Source organism: Ambystoma mexicanum, chromosome 5p, assembly GCF_040938575.1.
Source record: "Ambystoma mexicanum isolate Mex_15411 chromosome 5p, UKY_AmexF1_1, whole genome shotgun sequence".
Classification (NCBI taxonomy): domain Eukaryota; kingdom Metazoa; phylum Chordata; class Amphibia; order Caudata; family Ambystomatidae; genus Ambystoma; species Ambystoma mexicanum.
Window position 1 is genome coordinate 230,993,869 of NC_090930.1, and position 23,752 is coordinate 231,017,620.

Genomic DNA, 23,752 nt, shown 5'->3' on the forward strand with positions numbered 1-23,752 from the left:
ATGCTGACATTGCATAAGGGCAACGGGGGCACCCCCACCATTGGAGGCACATGGTCCAAGTTTGTACTATGGAAAGGAGGGACGGAGGGTCTAGTGGCCCCTCGCTCCCACACACATCATTACTTAGACCCTCATGATTGGTTAGCACTGTTCCCACCTTGGACATTTGTCTTGTTAACAGTGCATAAGCAACGAAACCCAAGTGCAGGGGAAAAATGTCAGACAACTGTCTCATTTTAGCTAATTTATATCGCACTCATACACAATTGTTTGTAGTTGATCTTGCTAGCTGTTCTCTTCTTCGGAATGTGTTATTCCACAATGTTTGTGTATTCTTTGACATTGGTTTTTCCAATCTAACATGAACACATGAATAATTCAATTGCAATTGATGCTCTTAAGTTCCTGTTGGGCTATTATTCAAACTATGGGAATTCAAGACTGGGAAACTGTTCACTTGTATTTCTGTTCATAAGCCTGCATCCCCAGGTTGTAAAGATTAAGTGAGGCTTGACCATATTTTTTGTGTTTTAATTAAGGCTAGGACATACCTGTTATGGAGGGTCATGAGTCTGATGGCCCTCAATTCTTCTCAAATAGCATTCAATCCTTTTATTGAAATGTTAAATGTTTGTAGTAGCTCCCACATGGTGACTTTTAACGACTTGACATTCACTGCCGTTTGAATTCCTGCATGAATATTGCTTTAAATATCACTGTAGTTCTATTGAACAATGTGTGCTCATCTGGAATATTGTGATACACTTCTATGGATTTTGCTGAAAAATAGTTCTCTCTCTTCTGTTGGATGAGGCTGAGCGACCTCTTCTTGCTTTAATGTACAACCATTTCTGGAAGGTTATCAATATGGAGATCACTTTGAGGGATCACTAATGCAGAAACATGTATTTTCCCTGTGGAGTAAACTCCTCCCCAATGTTTAGGCAGCTTCATATAAGCCTTGGATCCACAGGCCCAATAGCGGTCTATTGGCATGTCAGTTCCTCCATTAATTCCTAGTACATTGATTATATGTTTACATCCTTTTCTGTAAAACAATCTTGCATTCTTCATTGACAGTATCGACAGAGGACCTGCTTCATTTTCAACCCATGTTAATAGTTTCAATACTGGTCCATCCCTTGAGGCATTCATCATTCACAATTTTCACTCTCTGCTGGTGCTGTCATCAATACGTGTGCACTGCATCCCAACATTCCTTATTCCCATACTGTACTGGTGGCCACTTGTCCATATACTAATAGCTGAGGTCTCTTTCAGCATCCTGGCAATCCTGTATTTTCACATGTATAGGCACAATCCATTCACTACGTTCAAAAATACTCATTTGTTCTGCAGACGTACCACTGAATGAGTACAGGAGCATTCTGCTTTTCCAACTTTGTTCTGTTTCCATCTTTTTCATTTTTATGTAAGAATCTTTATATTGGAACATACTTTTTGACACCTTTCGTAGAGTTGCCCATCATCCTTCAAATGTTCCTCTTGTCATGCATGCTGATAGATGACTAGGACACTTTGCATCATGTGTATGTATTTCTCTTGTTATAAATGTTCTAGCTGTGCTTATGACATAAGGGATGAGAGAACACACATAGAAGCTCCCATATGACGTTCTTCTCCACACGTCCTTCATGTGCTGATACCACATGACATTCTTTAAATGTGCTTTCAAGATATGTATTTCTATCCTCATGATCTTCTTCAGCATCCCTCTTAAGTTGGATAATTTGCTTAGACATATCAGGGATATGTGCTTTTGTTATGGAAAGAAATATATGTCTCATTGCTAAGCACTGCACCTGTTATGCTATAATAATAAGGAAATAAAGACTGTGCGGTATACAAAACGGGGCACAAGATAGATTGTAAAAGACTTACGACATCTTCCTGCATTTTCTGTATTAATAGGTCTTTTTAGTAACAATGTGTCTTTCACAAACTGCAAAATTCCCATTTTCTTTTATCAACATGTAATTCCATTTACTCATTATAATAAGCACACCTTTTTATAACAGAAATTGTAATATTATTGCAATGATGATCCTTTGAATAATAGGGCATGTCTTCGGATTTCCAAATACAATGACAATATCAATGTTTCGTCTCACCAAAGCTGGATAAGATCGAAGTCTATAAGTGAAAATAGCATACAGGAATGTGCGTAACATTATAGGCAACATAAAGTATCATAGTCTTGTCTTCTTTGAATGTTGTTTTTTTTTAAAAAAACATTGTTACTTTAACTTTCACCTATCAGGAATAGTGTTTATGAATACTGCAAAGTTTGCTGGTTTCCATTTAAACTTGGGAATATTCAGAAGATCAAATTGAGATCAAATAGTTTATACTTAATCGGTTCTTTGTTGACTCGGTGTAGTCGATCTAATCTGCATTTGCTTAACTTTTTGTCTACTTTCACTGTCAACGAGTGCCAGAGAGGGTAAAGGTCTCATCATTCAGATGCAGCCAGGCTCGTCTTCTGTGGAGCTTCACTGTGGTGGCGGCGAACCCCTCTGCTAGATACTGTCCTTCAAAGCGGGGCTTATTATAAGTGTGAACAAAACTGTTTACAAGCACTTGGTCCCCTAAGTATAAACTAGGTTGCTTCAACAGTTTTATAGGATTCGTCGTTTGGCTGTCTTCTTCAATCTTCTTTGACTCTTCCCTCCAATTTTCTATTTGTTGGGAAATAAAAGAAACAAAAGTGGTCATAGTTCACAAGTAATCATGCATTCCTAATGTTTTTGCTACACTGTGGGTATCAGTTTATATTTGAGTGGGAGGAGCAAGGAGTACCCTCATGCATCATCCAGTCACCAACTCATGAGGAGTCATGTGGTGATCTGAGCCAGGCTAGATTCTCAATGCATATAGAGCAAGGTGTAGGCAATGTAGCCATTCCTTCTTCAAAGTCATCATTATTTTAGCTATTCTTTCTTTAAGGAGTCCATTCAAATGCTAACAAATACCATTCGCTTGTGGGCGAAAAGGAAGAGTAGAGGGATATGCTCAAACATCTAATTTACAAAATGCTTCCCATTATCAGACCGCAGGACTTTGCATACACCCCATCTAGGAAACACCTCAAGTACGAGAAACTTGTCAGCACTTGTGGCATCAGGGTGCGTGCATGGACCTGCCTAAATCCACTGGGAAAAAGGACACACTACTACCAGCATATATCTATATCTATTGCATGTTTGAAACATATCCACATAATCTATATTCAGATGCTGAAAAGGACCACTGGGGCAGGTTATTGCTCCTCTCACTGTTCGTAAGATATACCCTGTCGTGAATTTCTGGCAGCCAATATAATTCACAGTAAACTGTGCAACGTGTTCTAATAAATATTGTGTAAACCAGTCTTTTGCAAGACTTTCTCTGGTTGTATGTGCAGGATAGTGAAGCTGATCCAGCACAACTCTCAATTATGCTAGAGGCATAACTTGCTTTCCAGTACTATCTTGTCTCCATTTAGCCTCTTACAAAGAAATAGAATCTGTCGTGCATTAGTCAGTTTTCACTTTGGGTGATATATATTGTTGTTTCCTGTGATCCTACCTGCTGATTTATGAAAACAGATTATGACTGTAGATGATCCAGCAGGGTTAGGTGACACAAGGGTCAACTTGGTTAGGTTTGAGGGAGAAAGGAATGCTGGCGAAAGACCACCGCAAGTAATACTTGCCAGATAGAATAGTAACAAAATGGAAGACTTTGATTCCAGAGAGAAGAATTGTTTGGGACAAACTCACTGCTTGTACCCAAGGAAAATCTGAAGGTGCTACCGAATTCTTTAATCGGTTCGAACAAGTATCCTCAGATTTTAGCAGGCAGGTTTTAAGCACCAAGTCAGAGAAACGATTGTTTGTGGACAGGTTTGTGCGTGGATTGTTGCCTGATATCCAGTCAGAAAGTTTGACTTCTGAGAGTGCTTCGCAAGCTAAATCACAGTCCGAAGTATTACATATGGCTCAGTATTACGAGAATAGAGTCAATAATGAAAAAGAAAGGATCGAAAAGAAAAGGGGAGATTTAAAAACTAAGGTATTATTGCAACAGATGGTCAGAGGGCCTAGAGGTGGAAGTACACAGTTTTGAGGACAATTCGTTCCACAAAGTAATGTGCCGCTGGGTCCTCTACACGTTAACCAATGTGCTTATTGCAGACAAGAGGGTCATCAGCGAGCACAATGCCCGATCCTTCAGCAAAGGTCGAATAACACATATGATGTCATGGTAGATGATCTAGAGGCCGCCCTGGGGTAGGGGGTCGTGGTAGAAGCCAGTTCACTCAAAATGCTCTGTCATTTTCGCAAGATATTCAGCAACCTAGTGTAGATAGCAGAAATATTTTTGATAATCCTTCAACTGCCTATCTTTCTGAAGATCTTGTCTTTGATGATATATTGTTTCATTAGGATAGCCCGAAGCAGGGTCTGGAACCAACACCTATTCCCATTAAACAGAAAGGTCCCTACGTTGAGATGATGGTGGGTAATAGGAAGCATCTATTTTTGATAGACATAGGAGCACAGAAGTGTTCCATTGATCATTCACTGGTTCCAGACATTCCACTGCCAGGGCAGAATAATGTTTCTGTAGGGTTTTCTGGCATGCCAGTGGTTAGTCTGGTTTCTCTGCCGGTACCAATTTCACTGGGGCCATTCTTGGATCACTGTCCGTTTCTTTTGACAACGAACTGTGGAGAGAATTTGCTGGGGTTGAATATGTTGAAGGAATTAAATGTGGTAATTAATTGTTCTTCGGATGGAGTACATTTGACGATTTCACCTCAGCAATCTTCTGCCTCACAGTTTTTGACTAGACCTTTGCCGCCAGAATTTAGTGAATTCCGGCGTGTTTAAGAGTGATTGATGACAATGATGTTGGTATTTTGCAAATTGAGACTGTTAAAATTGTTTTGAAACCAGGAGTTAAGTTGCCACGAATTCCACAATATAAGATTTCAGTTGATGGTGAGCAAGCTTTGAAGTGTATATTTTCTGACTTGTACATCGTGGAGTAATCGAAGAAATTGCAGGAAGTTTGTGCAATAGCCTGATTTTACCGGTGTATAAGAAAGGGGATAATGCGATTCGGTTCCATTTCATTATCGATTTGCGTGGTATCAATAAGATTGTTTCTTCACAATTTCCAATTGTGCCCGATGTAACGACGATACTAACAATGATTCCAGCTTCTGCCACTCATTTCAGTGTGGTGGATCTTAAGAATGCCTTCTTTAGCATTCCCATACACGTGGATAGTAGATATTTGTTCGCGTTCACCCTAGGGGGACGCTCATTTACAATCACCCGTGCACCACAAGGGTACATGGAGAGTCCGAGCACTTATAGTAGGGCTTTGAAAGAGCAGCTCGATACACTTGAGTTGCTTTCCACTTTTACATTGCTGCAATACATCGACGACCTTCTCTTAGCTGTAGACTCAGAAAGTGCTTGCAAGGAAGGCACTGTGTTATTGCTTATTCATCTAGCAAATCATGGGCATAAAGCTTCATTGAAAACGTTTCAATATTGTCCACAGGAGGTCACCTATTTAGGCTATCTCCTGTCAAAGGAGGGAAGAAGATTGACACCTGAATGAATTAAGAGCATTTCTAGCATGTCTGTCCCAAATACACAGAAGGAAGTCAGCGCCTTGATAGGAATGCCTTCTTACTGTAGATATTGGATCCCTAACTTTTCACTCGTGATATAATCAATGTTGGCATTGACAAAGAAGGGAATTTCTTTGCCATTACCGTGGAACTTGGAACACCAGAAAGCTTTTGATCTGCTTAAGACTGCACTGTGTTCAGCACCGGTTTTGGGCACACCAAATTATGATAAGGCCTTTGAGTTGTATGTGCATGAACGTGATGGATGTACTTTGGCTGTGTTAACGCAGGAACATGGTGGGAATTATAGACTGTGCGGTTATTTTTCCTCCACACTTGATCTTGTTGCATGTGCTTTGCTGAGATGTTTGAGAGCTGTTGCTGCTGCTGCTGCGTCTGTAAAACAAAGTGGGGGCATGGTTCTAGGCCATACTTTAACCATGATGGTACCTCACTCTGTAGATGTTCTATTAAATAGAATGCAAACGCAACACCTTACTTCCGCATGATTAACAAGATTTGAACTGATCCTATTTGCACCGCATATCCAAATTAAGAGGTGATGCATATTGAATTGTTACCTCTTCCGCAAGAAATTGCTTGCAATGATGAAATGTCACAAGACTGCCTTTATACCACAGAGCAAGAAACTAAAGGCATGTTAGATTTAAATGATACACCTCTGAATGATCCACAAGGGGAGCTGTTTTGCAATGGCTCCTGCTTCAAACTTCCAGATGGTACATCCACTGCTGCTTATGCCATCACTGCTGCTTATGCCTTATGCCATCACTACACTAAGCAAGAATGACTCGAGCTTGTGAACTTTCCGAGGGGCTTAGAGTGAATATATTTACTAACAGCCAGTATGCCTTTGGAGTGGTCCACAACTTCGGTAGACTATGGGCAGAACGAGGTTTCTTGACCTCACATGGAACAAAAATCCAACATGGCACCTTGATAGTTCAGCTACTCTCAGCACGTGCGCTTCCTACTCAACTAGCAATCATTAAGTGCACCGCACATCAGAAGGTAGTAGATGATGTAGGGAGAGGGAAAGCTTTTGCTGACAGGATAGCTAAACAGACTGCTACTGATCTATATTAAAAAATGTATGTTATGAAGGAAGCCACAAATACCTGTGCAGTAGATGAAGGGAATGACTTGATAAAGAATATTGAAGCTGATGCAACTCTAGAAGAACTTAAACACTGGCCTGAGGGTTTATCAACTTTGGATGAGGTAGGGTGTTGGGTACACAGTTCAAAAGGAAGATGGATGCTACCCGATGCATATGTCATTGCCATGGTCACAATGGCTCATGGTCCCACTCACATATGTGCTAGGAAAATCTGTAAATTATTAGAATCTGTCTGGGTGAATGTCAACATCTCAAAAATTGCTGAGTGTTTTGTCCAGAATTGTATGGTTTGCTTACAGCATAATGCGGGGAAGGGTACGACGACACCGAAGGATAGTTTTGGTCCCCCCTCTGTGCCTTTTGAAGTGATTTATTTTGACTTCATTGAGATGGAGCGCTGTTATAACTACACATAGGTCTTGGTAGTCATTTGTGCCTTTAGCAAGTGAGTTGAAGCCTTCCCCGTGAAAGATGCTAGAGCAATGCCAATGGGGAAAACCATGCTTAAGGAATATTTTCCTAGGTTTGGTTTGCCGAGGGTCATCTGGTCGGATAATGGTCCACATTTTATCGCTGCTGTCATCCTGCAAGTATGTGCGGGATTACAGATCGATAAACGGTTCCATTTGGCTAGACACGTTCAGAGTGCTGGACTTGTAGAATGCCATAATGGTATCTTGAAGAATAAACCTGCAAAGGTCTGTGCTAGCAGTAATTTGAAATGGCCAGACACCTTACCTACAGCATTACTGTGCATGCGTACAACCCCACAGACTAGAACTGTGCTCTCCCCATATGAAATCGTGATGGGGAGGCCAGCTAACATTTGGAACCTGCTGAATACTGTGACCAGTTAACTCAAAACTTGTATTTGATTTATCAACAGGTGCGAGAAGCCCTCACAGGTAAATACGAGGGCGCAGGTCACAGAATTCGACCCAGTGACTGGGTGCTCACAAAGTAATTTGAGAGATTATCCAGCCTCGCACTGTACTGGAGAAGACTGTTTCAGGTCCTGTTAGCCACACAGACTGCTGTATGAGTAGCTGGCCAACGACACTGGATACATGCTACATTCATCAAGAGGATACCGTTCCCTTTGCCACACGACGGAAAAGAAAAGAAGGAAACTACTTGCTCTGCTTCTGGTGATCAATCGGTCTTGAACAACATTAAGGGTATTTCAGAGACTCTTCCTGAGCCTGTGAAGCCTGGGGAGCCTGCTGCTTTGTCTCTGAAGTCTTCTTCGGATCTGTCTGCACCCTTGAGCGACCTTACCTCTGTTTCACCACTTCCATCAGGAAGCAACAACACACTGTTCGCAGATCATGCAGTGCCTGGAGTCTTAAGGTACAATCTGCGTGCGCAGCACTAGACTTACAGCGCGGCACGGCTGTGCCTACAGGAAACAACTGTTGAGCTAGACTTTTGCCACTTTCGCACTGAGACATAAGTAAGTGGCTGGGACCGGCAAAAGCTATCTTCAATCAAGAAAGATCACATGGTCAGGAGACCTCCAGCAAACAAACTTACGGAATCTATCACATAAACTTTCTGGGAAAGAGCATTGAGGAACAATGTCTGTCGCTATCTTTACTCGTACGGAGCAATCAAACGATTGTGTGGCTAACAAAGACATTGGACAGAGAAATACATGGTCCCTGATGACGTACTGTTTTCTTGTAATTATGTTAACTGGTCTGACAGTAGTAATTGCTCTTGGGTTTTGGTACATTGAGGGGGTGTGTCCACTTGAAACTTTGATATCCACTGAGAGTGTTCCCACTATCTTGTCTCCTTACATGCATCTGCACACTCTATCTCCTAGGGATTCCCAACACAGACAGAGTTATCACAACAATACACTTTTGTTAATTATGAATGTGACCCATGCGATCTTGAACAGAACTAATTGCTGGATATGTTTGCATCTGCCACAACACGGGGAAAAAGGGCTGGGCTGGTATATTCATCCTTTGCCTCTAACTACTGCATGCTATGCCTCTCTAAGGGCATTATTCTTTGGTCATTGGAATGATAGCATCTCAGGGAACTTTGATGGGACTAATTTAAATGAATTTGAAAGGCAAGTCCTTACGCCTCTCGGATGTTTCCTTTTCGCAAATAGGATCAAGCTTAATGTTGCTTCTATTAGGCCTTCCAATAGACTTTCTAGACCTTTCCAATTGATAATTTCTTTCAAGATGGCTCCCGTAGGCAACCAGGATGCCACACCTCCTTCCTATACTATCAATCACAGCCCCAACTCTGTTTCCTTCTGCATACAAAGGAATGGTTCTCAGTCAATGGGTACATTTGAGGGTTGTACCAATATTGCGACTTTGACTAGTGTGGACAGACCCTTGTATGTAGGTGATCCTGTTTATTTCATTTGTGGCAATTAAGCTTATCCTTGGCTACCTAGGGATTGGCAGGGTACTTGTTATTTGGGTATCTTGCTACCAGGGGTATATGTAGCTAGCACCTCTGCGGTCTCTAGGGCTCGTCCAAGATGGGACGAGAACGATGATACTCCTTCACATGTCATGGGTGATGTAGCGAAATCCTTTGTGCCATTTTGGGGACAGATCATGAATTCTGAGGAAATTAGGAGACTAGCAAGAGTATTGGAGAGAACCATCATCCGGTTCACCGATATACTCTACAACATGACGTTAGAACAAAAAGCAATTAGATTAGTGGATCTACAGAACCAGATGGTGTTAGACGTCATCCTGGATGAGCGTGGTGGAGTATGTAAATTGGTGGGATCTGCCTGTTGCGTTTTCGTACCTGACTCCTCCCCTACCATATTCAAGGCAATAAAAAATCTGCATGTCCTAAGTACAGAAGTACATGTTCCTGAGGGAAACTGGGATCTTACTTCTTGGTTCTGGGCCTTTTTACGGTCTTGGAGATGGAAACTCTTTTCAGTCTTAATGGTAATCCTTGGTATTCTGTTGTTCTGTTGTTGTTGTATACAATGTCTTCCGGTCATATGTTCGATGTTAGGAGGATGTTGTGCACAAACTGTAGGAACATTAGGACCGAAAATACATGCACCCGAGAAGATGACTAATGTTTTTGTAATGGAGGATATTACTGTCAAGGATTTCATGGCAATCGTTATATCTGATGAATGTGATTCAGGATGTACGGACACTGAAACGTGGAGTTACGAGTAAAACAAATATTTTTAGTAAGGCTCTTGGCTTAGACCAAAAGAAGGGTTTGTTAAATGGTTATGATAATGTGCCTCCTCAGTGTTTACATTGGCCTATGGAAAACCGTGTTGCAAAGTCCCAATTTTTGGGTTATCTTCGCCACCATTTTAAGATTCATCCGCCATTCTGATTTCCACTCATGTGTTCTTCATTCTAAAATGGTGGACTATGTTTTTGACTTGCAGCCAAGCCTTCCGACCCTTGAGTTATGTTAATGATTAGGTTGTCCGAAAGCCGACTGTTTAAACTGAGGAAAGAGACCTTGTGCTTCACATGAACTGTCGTTTAAGTGTTGTCTGCACTCACAAGCCTCATCTTTGTATAAACATTGGGACAATGTAGAACAAACCTCAAGCGTATGCTTTAGCTGAACTACATTGTGAAGAAACTTGGAATAAGGCTTACCGCGGGATCCGAGGACATACATCACTATTGTGTCTTTAGGGAAATACAAACCTATGTAATCCTTTGCATGATATTGTAAAATTTGCATGTGAATTTGGCACGAATTCTAGACCACAAATTATTAACACGAAGAGAGGCTGGACAATACTGCATGAAATGTATAAATACACAAATGTTAAGATGTTCAGCACTCGCTTACCTCTCTTTGTTGGCTGGTACACACTGCGAGGTGTTTGGAGCCAGATAGCTATCTCTTTTTCTTTGTAAACTGTACAGTAATAAAAGATCTGTGAATCTTTTTAGCCAGTGATTGGTGTATTTCCTTTGTGGTACTCAGCCTCAATATTTATTTGTTCTTTCACTTCACTTGGATCATCACATATGAAAGCAAAGCAATAAGCATGTGGAAGCAAGTCCACCGCAGGGATTTGAGACGCTGGGGTGAAAGTGTAGAAGTAATGAATGTGTGAATGGGTCTGGGGCCCGATATCTGGGGAAAAGAGAACCCAGTTAAGTAATGAGAAAAGGGTTATGCACCTGGATCCCACACCCAATTGTGAAATAGTATTACATGAGAAAGTCCTGGTAGGAGAGAATACCAGGCAAAGTCAAATTTGCAAGTGTGAGGAGTGAATCACATGATAAAGCCTGCCAGTAGAGTATACCAGGCAAAGTTAAGTCTGAAACTGTGTGAAGTGAACTACACAAGAAATGCCTTGTATGAGAATATACCAGGCAAAGAAAAGTGTACAAAGAGAATACTTAGGAAGACCCATGCCCTTAGAACTTTGAAGTAAATTGAATGTAAAAGAAGCCTGGCAGGAGCGTATATCAGGTGTTCTGCCGATCTGGGACCTGCACCCAGGTTGTCATAATATTATAAGGGAAGTATGAGGAAGACACATGCCCATGGAATTCTGAATTGTTTTGAACTTTTTTTGTTATGGAAAGAACCCTTCTGACGGGAGTCATAATCCTTTAGGAACCTTTTTGTTGGAGTTAACCTTTTCCTTTGAACTTGAACATTTGTGCACTTTGATGGCCAGAGACCATACCCTTAGCACCTTATACTTATACCTTATACAGCCGGTCAAGTGGCACAGCGAGTAGAGCGCTCGCTTTGACATCCGTGCAGTGCCTGCTAACGCAGGTTCGAATCCCGGCAGGGCCAAACTCAGCCTTTCATCCTTCCAAGGTTGATAAATGAGCACCACACACCGTGGGTAATAATAAGCAGCGCTCAGATACCTGAGGGTTTTTAGTGCTATATAAGTGCCAAATTATTATTATTACTTTTATAATGTGAGGGCTAGGGTAGGATTTTGGACACAGGACATTTTGCTTTGGACATCTTGACGCATGACAGGGTCTGTTGAGTACTGATTGAGATAGGGAAATACATCCTAGAGTAGGATAGTGAGGCATTTTCCAAGTCATGTATTATTTCAATAAAGGTTTGTAGCAATCACTATGGTTCCTCTGTGCCTGCGTCTCATTGCTGGTTCCTCAAAAAGTACAAAATGTAAAATGTATCTTTATCCAGCAGTCAATAAAACATAGAAAGACTGGGATGATTTGTTGTCTCAAGATTTACTATTCTGTACATAATATTCCATGCTTCTCATTCAGGCTTTCCTTTTAATACTAGGAGGAAGAGGCCTGTCTCAGGATATTAACATGTTCATATTATTAACAATAAAAACATCAATTTGAACTCAGACATAGTCTCTGTTTTGAATGAGTTGCAAGAATACTGTGATGAATTTGCTTGAGTCATCACTGATTTCTCGGTGGCAACCTCTCCCATGCCTCCAGTGGACGGCAGCCATTACCTCATCACTACCCTGAGGGCGGCTATAGGAGGGATGAGGACAAGGGAGGAGACAATTTATGGTGGGAAGTAAAGGCTTCATCCAATGAAACATGGTATCCCCCAAATATACTTGAAGATAACCTTCCCATATCTAATATCCTCATGACCTATTGTCATACATCCACTCATTCTCCTCTAAAAACCAGGAAAAACATTCTCCCCAAACTGGCTTATTGTGACATATATGCTCATTCTACTCTAGAGAATAAGGGAACCCCTTTGCCCGTACCTCTAGACCAATTCTCCATCTTTGGTCCACCTTGTGAAACCTTTGAAAATATGTATTCATGTTGTCAGAATCACTCCACAAACAACATGGACTACATGTCCCAGAATACTCAAAACACTGTGATGAAGAAGATCAAACCAAAGTAAGTTCAAAAGGCAAAGATCAAAATGCAAGAACAGAGAAATGCAGTGTTTCTGTAGCTTATAGGAGAAAGCACAACCTCTCTTCGTGGACCAGGTAAGGCTGAAATTGGCGTGGTGGCATGAGGAGGCCAGCTGGTGAAGCAAGAAGAAGCTACCATGCTGGGACACGCTGCAAGAATTCCAAGAGCTGTTGAGGGTCTCCTGGATGTCTGCAGGTGACCAGCAGCAACAGGTCACTTACTGGAGCTGAGATGGCAATATATCAGATCGGTGGAAGCAACGAGAGATATGGAAGAAGGAAGCAGAAGTGGTTGCAACAAGGAGAAATCCTTTACTGACCAACTGCGGGCGGGATCTTGAACGCCATTCATAACCAGTGAGTCCACCCAAAGACAGGGGGGGGGCACAAGACCACAATTTCAAGTGTGTGAGAAAAGAGGCGATGGAAGCAAAGTATACCGGGCAATTGCAAGTGTGTCAGAAAAGTAGCCCTGGCAGGAAAGTATAGTAGGCAATTCCAAGTGTGTGAAAACAGAAGCCCTGGCAGGAGAGTATACCAGGCAATTCCAAGTGTGTGAAACTAGAAGTCCTATCAGGAGAGTATACCAGGCAATGTGAAAGCAGGAAGCCCTGGCAGGAGAGTTTACCAGGCAATTGCAAGTGTGTGAAAGCAAGAATCCCTGGCAGGGTAGTATAGCAGGCCATAACAAGAAGTGTATATGATCCAAAGAGGTCCCGAGGAGTAATATCGAAACTGGATAAAGGATTGTGCTAAAAAGGAGAAAAGGGTATCATCCTGGTAGAAGGTATACCAGGAATCGTGAAAGAGACTAAGATGTCTAGTCAGCCAAGTTATTTTGATAAAGATGACTGTTGGCCAAGAAAGGCCCAGATAACTGTTATTTGTCAAATACTCAAGAACAAAGAACAATCCAGGGGAAGGGAACCACTCTCTGGAACAAGGATTGCTATTCTTTAAGAACGTTGTGTTGGAGACATGTATTCTTTCTTTGTGAACACTTTTTCCAACCATTCATTCATCTTCATTTTCAGTTCATAGTGTGAGGCTCAGAATAGAACTTTGGACACAGGACAATTTGATGTGGACATTCTGACACTGACAGATCCTTAGTTTTGGTTTAGGTAGGGAACTTCCTCATAGGACAGGGTCAGAGAGACATTTTCCCAGCCCCTTTTCCATTTAATGAAAGTCTTTAACCAGAAACAGTGAAAACTTGTGTCCAACTTTCATTTCTGACTCCTCGCAATAGCCAGTTCTTATCTTATAATGGTCGTGATTAAAAAACAATCAATCTCTTGTTATAACCACCTCAATTGACATGAAAAACACATCTTAGGTTGATCACCTTTGTTCAAAGAAAATACTATGCACTGGTTTGCAATTGTATCTCACTCTTCCAAAACATGTATTTCTGTTTGTGCTTGGAATACTTAAAAGTGTGGTGCTGCACAAAATGTGGTATCATATATTGTCTCCACACTTTACAGGTGCATTCAAGTGTATTGATATCAATCAATAATGAAAGTTAGACCTCTCTTTACGTACCTATAATATATGTGTTGGGTTAACAATGTGCACTTGTATTTCTCACTAGGAAATCTCAAATGTCTATCAATGCTCCCTTGTATTTCTCATTAGGACCTCTTAAAAAGAATTACAAAGCTCACTTTTGTTTCTAACTAGGAACTCTTAAACATTGTTCCCATTGAATGCCTTTCCTGGAACCTCTTTGAATAATGTTGATCTAAAAATAATTTCTGTTACTATTTTTGGCTTGGCTTGTTTGCTCACACACATGTCTTCAGTTGCTGGATTGGTGTTGCTTCCTTCAGGTCTGCTAAAGGTAAGGTTATTTGGGTCATCTGGAAATCTTCCCTCAGCTCTGCATGCCTGGCTGGCCATGAGGTGGCACCTCTTGCTCCTTGTGTACTTCTGAGGCTGCTCATCTAACCTGATCTTGTGACCCTTTGTATACTATTTTTCGGAGCTCATTAAATGTAATCTCCATTGGCAATTGCTGAGCATCTCCTTTCTTCATCGGTCAATTTTGCAGTTGTCATATCTTTGCTTACCTATTAGTCATTTTTGTTTTTAAAAAGTACCAAACAGAATTAGGTCTTATATTACCTCATCAGACTCCTGATGTTATTCTAGTGTCTTATCTCCTAATGATTATGTTACACAATTTACCCCCCCTGTTATACTATATGTTGTCTCTTTTGTCCTAATTACAACCTTGTTGATTATGTTACACAATTTACCCTCCCTGTTATACTATATGCTGTCTCTTTTGTCCTAATTACAACCTTGTCCATTTCTTTGTCCTTGTCTTTATTTATCTAGTGAAGGCACGGCCATAAATGCTCACACCAGGAAAAATACAACCCGCTAGGCAAGAAAGGTCAAGTGATTCTTGCAAGGATTACATGTTTTATTTTCACAAAAACAGGCATGCCAGCAAAGAACTCTGTTGCTCAAGAACATTCTGCTGAAAAAGTGGTACAAGCAGAATATTATAAGGAAACACATCATCATTAGTGATGAAACAGATACAGTAAAAACCTGCATGTCTGTTTGGTGAGACCCTACATGGTCAGCCCCATCCATCCATCTTCCATCAATTGGGGTCTGCTGGGCTCAAAATCTCTAGGGAATCATTATGGTGTGGCAACTGGGAGGATCGGGGACTGGCACAGGTGGAGGCTTAAGATCATGCTGAACCACACATTCTTCACTCATTCAGTATTGCATTATCTGCACCTAAGGCTTACACCCTTGCGTTGGACTCTAATTTATTCCACCATGTACCTCGTATTACAAATCCTGTAATTTATGAAATAAGGTGGAATGGTCATGTTTGTTTAAACATTTTATGGCTATTGGGTTTATGGTTGGTGGTCTGGATTGACCTACTATTGTGGAATTCAGGGGTCTTGACCTGGGACAGTTGTGGGTCTCATAAATCATGGTGGGCTGGGTGGGGTTGGATTCCTGCTTTGGCCTGGCTGTGATAAACGTGCAATGTGAGACGTTTGGTATTGTCTCACGGCATTGCAGGGCATATTCCTTCATGGGACGACACGTATTTTGCAACAGTTGTAGAACAAAGGACAGTTTCTATGGAGCCTAACAGTGTTGGTCTGTTTATCATCAGTGCTTGGGCCTATTCAGGTTTCTTTGCTAGGTTCGTGCTCTGTTTCTACTGCACAGCCATGCAGGCTTGAATGTTTCTACCATAACTAAAAGTGGTGCCTGTTTATATGCACGCATTAAATCTAAGCATCTACATTTCGCATTGTATTGTGTTCGGGGAGGTTCTCTTCTAGCGCCCCCTTCACCTCTGGTACATCACAACTGTATTTATGGGATTTGCCTTACTCTAAAACACCTAGGGGGGTGGGATAAGTTAATCTCCTTCCCAACATTCCCCCTTTTAATTACTTCCGTATACCTGCATTCATTTTCTCTTCTCCATGCAGCCTTATATGGTGGTGTTCCCTTTACTGGCATCCAAGCTCTACATTCTGAACGCAGACTTTCTCCTGCTTGTGCATATTATTTGGGTGAGCATGTCATAAAAATACATCCCCTATGTGCCCAAACTTCATTGGAGTTTTCAATGTCAGGGGGTGGGACAATGATGGTGTGGTATAAATGGTCTACTTCATACCCATAGTAAATAGGGAGCATTTGAGGAATGGCACGTTAGTTTGTATTTCAGCTTCTTTTGTATTGCAAGGTACTCTTGAAACACCAATTGATACCATCATTGCGCTATTAGGTACTGCTTTAGCACAACAGCAGAGTCCCATTTTGAAGGTGCAGAAGATGACCAAGATGAACATGATAACAGGTACCAGCATCTTCATGATGGCTCCCAACCAGGATTGTGCCCAATCGAAGGTCAGATCAAACCAATCCCCCCTATTCCTCCTTCTTTCTTCATGTGAACAACTTGTCTGTGCACTGCTGCTATTATATAACGTAGTGACCTATTTTCTTCGTCTAATGGGGGAACGAAAGTGCAGCAAGAATCACCAATCTTGCGGCAAACACTTTTTTCCTTCTCGTCAGCATTTTGAGAACATCCCTGCTCTGCATCATCATGAGTCTTAGTGCTCTCAGTTAGACCTTCTAGCATATGATTTGCAGCCACTTGGCATTGGTTGATGCTTGTACGCCAGATAAAATAAGACGGGCGAAGAAGGTTTCTTGCCGAGCTTAAAAGTATGTATTCACCTGGGATCTTGAAGAGCAATGCAGATGAGTCTTTGAATAAGTAATTCAACCTCTTTCTTCTTTTTAGTTTATTATACTACACTCTTCCGGGTAGGATGCAGAACTCACGTGGTGGTAGTGGGTTTCGTTCTTCAAATGATGGAGGAATTGTTGGGGCGATATCTGGTATTGGCCCCCCTTTCAGGTGTTCTTCTGGGACATACTACAACATGGCCAGCGAACAATAGCCCCTCCATGATGGTGGGAGGTGCAAGTATGCTTGTTGGCCACAGACCCAGCAATGCCCCATCACTGCTGCCATGCCCCTTTTCAAGTCTGCAATCAACAATGTTAAGTTACATTGTTTGTTAGTGTCGATGAAGAAAGTTCCTTCAATGTGGAAACACAGTTCATAATTCTCTTCTCTGTGCACTTTCACTGGCTTTTCCATTGCCACAATCCATGTCAATTTTGTAATGTGCTTTGTCCATATTTGTGCAGAGGTGCTTTCCATTAAATCCACTACTTCTTCCTTGAACTCCAGAAGTCCTTCCGCTAGGCAGCTGAGCAGTGTTTCTTGCTACTTGGTTTTTTACGATTTTGAGTCAGTCGATAACTAAATATGGTTGTAGGCAATTGAGGTTAGGTTTCTTGGGTTGTTGTTGACTTAAAGGGGGTCTGGATCCACAAGATCTAGTCAAACGCTGTGTGCCTGGAAGTTGTCTTTTATTCTACATAGCACACAATGAACCAGGCAATGTGCCTCTATAATTGGAACATCCTGGAGCACTAACATCTGGGTGCCCCTGATGCGTGCAATATTAATGGTCATATTTAGCAGCTGGCATTGGTTGTTTGTCTTTCTACCACAGTCATGTCATTATACCAACTATTGGAAAGCTCATGATTCCTAACATCTGCAATAGCAACCAGGCTTAGGCTGTGGTATCCATCATATTTGGGCCTATGCACTTGCCCTTTCATGGGTGTATATAAGTCCCAGGAAGACGTCTGCAATGCTGCCTTGCGATGGAAGTGCCATCTTGAGAGGAGTACAATGTAGAGCTGCCAGGCGCCTCTCGTGGCACCACACAGATCATATGTGTACATGCCAATGGGGAGACATTGCAGTATGACCCCTCTGAAGGGCAGAGGTACCCTTTTTCCCCCGGGCGCTGAAGATGAAAACGTTTCACCAGCCGGGGGGCATGAACTGCAGAAACGGATTCCCAGGTGCGCTCTGCAGGAGTGTACACCTTCCAATCTAACAGATACTGCAATGCACCCCAACGATAACAGGAATCACAAATGCCCGCCACCTCAAACTCAGGACCCGATTGTGTAGTAACAGACAGAGGCCTTGAAGACACCGTCCCGTGAAAGTGATTGCGTACATTCAGCTTCAGCTGCGATACATGAAAGAGCGGGTGAATCTGAGCCGAGGAAGGGGGCAGTTGCAGATGAAAAGCTGCTGATCTACGACAAACCAAGACCACAAAGGGACCAAAGTACCAGAGTGACAATTTGGATGGAACTAAATGCTGTGGGAGGAACCAGGAAGCCAACCATACCTTATCCCCTATGTCAATCTGGGGAGCAGGGGTCCTATGACGGTCCACAAAGAGATTGACCCTGTTCTGAGTCTCCTGTATAGCAATGCATGCCACCTTATGACTTTGGCAAATACCCCCTAGAAAACCATCAATGTCCGAAAAGAGGTAGTAGGAGGCAACTAGGATGGAAAGACTGCCAGGTGATAGCCGTATGTGCAATAGAACGGACTGATTTTGAGGACGGCGTGTGTGGCATTATTGCAAGTGAACTCCGCTAGCGAGAAGAGTTATTTCCAGTTGTCCTTGGAAGTGCAGATGTAACACCTCAGGTACCCTTGCAGGGTCGGATTCAGCTGTTCCGTCTGCCCATTTGTCTGCGGATGAAATCTGGAACTTAAGGCACGATCAATGTCCAGAATGGAACACACTTGCTACCAGTACCGAGAGGTTTACTGTGAACCTCTACATGAGTTAATGGTTTCTGGAAGCCCATGGAGGGAGAAGATCTGATCAATGAAGATTTGTTCCATTTGGGCGACTGAAGGTAACCCCGGAAGCAGGACGAAGTGTACCAATTTAGTAAAAGAGTCAATAGTAACCATGACTGCCGTGCAGTCTCCTCAGGATGGTAGATCCAGTATAAAGTCAGTGGATATTATCTGCCAGGGACGGGCTGGGATAGGCATCTTTACGAGATGTCCTACCGGTGGGTTGTGAGGGACTTGGCCTGTAGGCATACTACGCACAATGATACATAGCCCTGGAAGTCCTTTCATAAAGAAGGCTGCCAGAAATGCATGAGAACAAGATCCAATGTGTTGGTCACTTCGCTGTTCCCTTCTGCGTGTGTGTGATGACGGAGCCGAAGCATACCTTTTGGTCATGAAAGAAGCATCCCTTACTCGTAGTGAGCTAATACTTGGTTAAGAGCTGTGCACGCTCCTTTTCTAGATGTTTGGAATGTACTTCAACCTTTTTTAAAACGTCTGTGACACAAGAATGAACACTGCCTTGGGGAAAATTGGCTCAGAATGGAACTGAGAAAATTGGATTGGCTCCTTCTGCGACAAGACATCTGCCCATAGATTGACTCTGCCAGGAATAAAAGTGAATACGATACTATAGGGAAAGAAGAAATTAGCGCATCGGGCCTGACAGCTGTTGCGGGTCTGAGCATACTGTAGAGCCCGAAGGTTTTGCTGATCTGTCCGTACCTCAACAGAGAACTTTGTGCCAAGTAACAGATGTCACCATTCTTCAAATGATCTTTTAATGGCGAGTAGCTCCTTTTCCAGAATGGTGTAGTTTAGTTCTGCTGGAGACAGGGTTTTCGATAGATACGTCACTAGACATTGGAAGCAGTGGTCAAGTATTTTTTGAGCCTACCAAATGCCCCTTGAGCCTCTGCAGACCAGAGGAAAGAGACTCCCTTTTTTAAGAGGTTGATAAGAGGGAGAGTAGTGGCCAAAAAAATGAGAATGAAGCGTCTATAAAAGTTTGAGAAACCGTGTATATCCTTTACTGAGGTTGGAGACTGCCAATCCAGGACTGTGGATACCTTCTCTGGGTTCATGGCGATCCCTTCCGCAGGGAGAAAATACCCTAGATACACGACTTGGCTTTGATCAAATTTGCATTTCTCAGGTTTGCAAAATAGATGGTTCTGTTTTAATCGGCGTAGGACTTTTTGGATGTGTAACACGTGTTCCGAGGCAGTTGATAAGAAAACCAGTATATTGCCCACATAGACAAAGACATAATGTAGGATGATATCTGCAAAAAGGTGGTCCATAAATGATGAAAGACGGCCGGGGCATTGCACAAGCCATATGACATAACATGGTACTGAAAGTGCCCAAAAGGTGTACGGAAGGCCGTCTTCCATTCATTTCCTTGTTGGATCCGAATGAGATGATATGCACCTCTTATATCCAGCTTGGTATAAAGGCGGGCTCCAGGATATCGGGAATGAGAGGCATCGGATAGCGTATGGTGATCTTGTGGAGTCCCTGAAAGTCTATACACAGACCAAGTTCAGAAGTATTTTTTATCAGGGATGAAAAAGAAAGAAGCAGCGGCGGGGTAGTGGATTCTGGGATCAAGCCATTCTTGAGATTAACCTGCAGATATTCCTTGAGTACGTCCTTCTCCCTGGATGACAGGATATACATCCGTCCAAATGGCAGATGACTATCAGGGAAGAGATTGATTGCGCACTCGTCTCTCCAATGTGGCAGTAATTCAAAATATTCATAAGTGGAGAAAACCTTGTGGTACTGTTGATATGGCTAGCGGGATCCCTTGTTGTAAATAACTTTTATTTGGCATTTTCATCGTGCTGCCATTTTTGAGCTTATTAATACCTGGAGCTGCCTTGCTATTTTGAAAGCACAAGTTTTTTTCCCACTATTGCCTGCTTATTTGACTGTTTTTTGGCCCTTCCAAGATGGACGCCGTGGTTTTCTTTGTTGTGTAGGCAGGCTGTGCTGAACCACCTCTCCTTGTGCTGCACTCCCATTGGTTTCTGAGTGTTTTCTTCCATCCAATCAGGCACCGGCAGGCTTCAGCCAGCCCTCTCAGCACAGCAAAGGCCCATTTCTAAGGTCTCTGTCTGCTCCCTGTCCACTTCTGGAACGCTAATTGGGGTCCTCCCTGCACCTTAATTGCAATGATGCTGCCACCTCTTTCCTCTAAGAAATCCAGACTGTCTTGACTTTGCTTCCTCCAGAACTATGGGTTAGTTTCCTCCTTATGGAATCACTCCTACCACCTTTGACTATCACTGTTCTTTCTGCTTGTTACTTACATGTTGTCATGCTGATGCACAGTGCTTCCTAAAACCCTTTGCTAACATCCAATTCCAAGATTGAAAATTCATTTGCTTTGTTCTAAAAAGTCAAAACGTGCTGTATCTTGCTGTTTTTGCTTTGTTCTAAAAAGTCAAATCTTGCTGTTTTTGCTTTGTGCTAAAAAGTCAAATCTTGCTGCTCATTGTGAAATTCTCTGCATTGTGCTTGTATACTGTTTCTTCTCTGTAACTTGCCAGCCCAGTGACCTCACCACTCTCTTTTGTCCCACACCTACCTGCCTTAGCTCCCCCCAGTACCTCCATCCTCTCCTCGCTTCCACCCCAATGGCGCTTTCTGTTTCTCCTATCTTTTCCAACTGTTTCTCCATTGACTATCCTTCCCTTCTCACTAAGTCTGGTAGTTCCCTTCTCACTAAGTCTGGTAGGAAGAAGTTCAATAAGGATATCTTGGCCTCTAACCCTGGTCTTCCTATCACTGACACCTACTCCAATGCTTACACCAGACAGACCCTCACCGACATCCTCTTTGTCGTTCCTTCACCTGATATATGGACCCCTCATATGGTCTCTGTGCTCTGCCCTATCTCCTTCTCTCCCATTAATGGTGGCACTTACTGGGAAGTTCTCATGGCTTCCTTCGACTCCTTTAAAGTCATCATTAATGTCTACCTTAATGGCACTGTCATGGTCCAAGGCCCTCAGGCCAATCTCCTCCTCTTTGATAGGCTCTTCCCTCACCTCATCAATTTCCTCTCATCTCCTGCTGTCCCCTCCCCTCCCACCTTAGCTACCTTGCCCTCTCTCTCCTCCTCCTCCTCTGCCCCTCCTGGGGCTCCTTTTCCTCCGCAGGGCGTACCTCTGATCTGTACCCCTCCCTGGAAGGTCTTTAAGGCTGGCAACCTTCTGCATATTGCCACTCTCAACTCTCGCTCTGCTGTCAAACACTCCTCTGACATCTGCCACCTCCTTGAAATACTAGACCTAGAAGTCCTTGGTCTTACTGAGACATGGTACACGGCCAGCTGTGTCACAAGCTTTGGCACTCTCCACCCAGATGGATACCAGACCCTCTCAGCACCCAGATCCTCCCGGTCCAGTGGGGGGGTAGCCCTGATCTTTCCTGAGTGGATTCCTGCCTCTATCATTCCCACTCAGACCTACTCCTCTTTTGAATGCCTTGTCTGTAGGCTTTCTCTCTTGCCTATCCATTCTCTTACTGTGGCTACCATCTACTGGCCTCCAGGTCAAATCACCTTATTTCTCTCTGAGTGGGCAGACCTCTGCTCCTCCCTCCTGGCCTCTACCACTGAATTCCTCCTCCTCTGTGGCCTCAATATACATTTAGACTCACCTTGCCCATCCTCTGTACTCTTCAATGAAATCTGCAACTCCCTCTCCCTGTACATCCTTCCCTCGGGCCCGACTCACTGTGCAGAGCACACACTCGATGTCTTGATCTCCTCTGAGCTCCCCCTCTCCATCCCATTGACCACTCCTCTCTTCTGGAGTCATCACTCCCTCCTCTCCTCTCATCTCTCCCTCTCTTCCCCCAAGTCAAGCCTACCCCAACACTGCCACCTACCTTCTCGGACATCCGGCCCATGAAGCGTGTGTCAGTTGAGGCTGTTGCCGCCACTTTCTCTCCCCCCACCACCTTTGGCTGTCTCACATCCTGACACAGCCCTGTCTCTGCTCTACTCTTCAGTTTCTGATATGCTTGATGCTCTTGCCCCTGTCATGAGGATCCGTTTGAAGTCCAAAGCCAAGAGCAATTTCTGGTTTGACTCTGACCTAGCTACACTTAAACATACGTGTAGGGGAGCTGAGAGGAAATGGAGGACTTCCTGTTCATCCTCTGGCAAACTGGCCTGTGGCCTGCTACAAAGGCAATACCGGCTCTTTGCCCTCACTAAGAAGAGAGTCCACATTCAAGCTCGTGTCTCTGCGGCATCTAACAACTCGGCCGAGCTCTTTAAAATCTGCAAGGAGCTGGCCAACCCTGCTGCAGTCTCTATCCCTCTTGTTGTCTCCCAGGCTCTTTGCAATGCCCTTGCCTCTCACTTCATTTCAAAAACCCAGGACATCCTGTCCACCCTCTCCACTCCCCTCTCCATCTGTGCTTGCTAAACCTCCTTTAGCCACCCACCACCATCCTTCTCGTCCTTTCCTCTTTTCTCCCCTGTATGGTTGCTAGACAAGTCTGATCTATGAAAGCCTCGTCAAGACAGGTTCATCCCTGTTCCTCTAAAACCATCAAGGACCACATTGACACCCTCACTCCGGCCCTTGCTGATTTTTGCAACCACTCCTTTGCCTCGGGATCCTTCTCCACCCCTCTGAAGCACTCCTTTGTGCATCCTCTTCTTAAGAAACCCACAGCTGATCCTTCTTGTCCAGCTACCTATCACCAAATTTCCATGACTCCCTTTCTTGGCAAACTCCTGGAAAAGTTGACCATCTCTCAGCTTAACCTTCATTCCAATTC